The sequence below is a fragment of the Octopus bimaculoides genome, chromosome 8 (assembly GCF_001194135.2).
Source record: "Octopus bimaculoides isolate UCB-OBI-ISO-001 chromosome 8, ASM119413v2, whole genome shotgun sequence".
Lineage (NCBI taxonomy): Eukaryota > Metazoa > Mollusca > Cephalopoda > Octopoda > Octopodidae > Octopus > Octopus bimaculoides.
In genome coordinates, this window is record NC_068988.1 from 94,041,950 (window position 1) to 94,043,591 (window position 1,642).

Consider the following 1,642-nt stretch of genomic DNA (forward strand, 5'->3'; position numbering starts at 1 on the left):
ACACACACACACACACACACACACACACACACACACACACACACACACACACACATACACACACAGAGAAACAAACAAGAGATTAGAAAAGGTTTTGATGTAGTTTATTCAGCATAACACGTTTTTCATTTGCAAATTGGAGTTACAAAATTGTACATATAGGAGAGATATCTGAGATATCACCTCTTAGAAATTCTTCAGACAGAGAATCGAATAATACAGCTTGGATTAAGTGAGTTGTCAGAGTATCAAACAAGTCATTTGTGATATGCCTTCCGTCTTTAAAGCGTCACTCTGTAGTCAAATCTCGCCCAAGAGACTTCGCTTTCCATCCTTTCGCGTCGTTCAAGTATTATAGCCGACATTTTTTATTTGATTGACTGTCACTGTTCGTTTGTTCGTTTCTTCTTCCCTTTCTCTCTCTCTCTCTCTCTCTCTCTCTCTCTCTCTCTCTCTCTCTCTCTCTCTCTCTCTTTCTATCTCCCTTAATCCGTTATATTACACAGTAAGAAGGGCCCATTATAGATTGCTGAAAGTACCCGTCTCTTTAGAAAGCCGCTGAATCTTTCTCTCACACACTCTGATATGCTACTAGAAACGATCGTTCTACAAATCGAGCACAAAAATAAAAAAAATGTGAACTGTTCAACTTTATATTGCAATCAGTCGTGAGAACAATTACCAGCTTAATTTAGAAGGTCGAAAGTCAACAAGCTATTACGAATTTAAAAAGCAAAAGAGGTAGCGGAGGCTCGTGGAAAGAAAAACGTTTTAAAGACGTCATTAATTTCTATAAATTGAATCCTGTAGATGCGAGAATCGGTAAACTGCGTAGAAGTGTTTTAATTAATTCCTGGTCATTAGTATTATCAGTTAGGCGATAAAATCAATTAGTGAACTAGACTTATTGTACACAATCCTCGACGCGAAATATTTGTCTTTGTGTCAAAATCAGGAATCGTCAGTCGTGTATAGCAGTGATCTCTTAATGTTGGAACACCAACATAGTTTCACTTTTCTAGTTTTTCTTCACAGTACAATCCAACGCTGTCTGGAAAAAGTAACATGAACGCCCAACATTATCACTATTAATTTCCTCAACCTTAAGTAAGAAGCTTCTTCGAAGTTGACGTAATAATAACTCGAAGCATATTGAGAAATTTATGTTTATACATAAAAAACACTTTATTCAAAATATGACAAAGAAAGACAATCACTGCTGCCAGCATCGTAAAGAAGCGGATTGGTGGCTGAATGGACCAAAGTTGATGGTGACCAAGCGCTGGATTAACCATTAAGCAAAATAAGTACATGCTTAAGGTATCAGGAGACGTGGGGCAACACAAAAATAGTAAATGGCTTACGGTACAAAAGAAATCATTTAAACTTGCTAAAATGATATCTATCAATCTGATTGTACATGTATGTATGTATGCATGTATATGTGTGTGTGTGTGCGTGAGCGCGTGCGCTTGTACATACATACATATGTGTATGTACATATACATATACAAGCACGTGCATACACACACATATGTATATATATATTTTTACATACACGCACGCACACATATATACATATAATATCTGTATATAATAAAATATATATGATATAATGTATATAATATAATATATATGATAT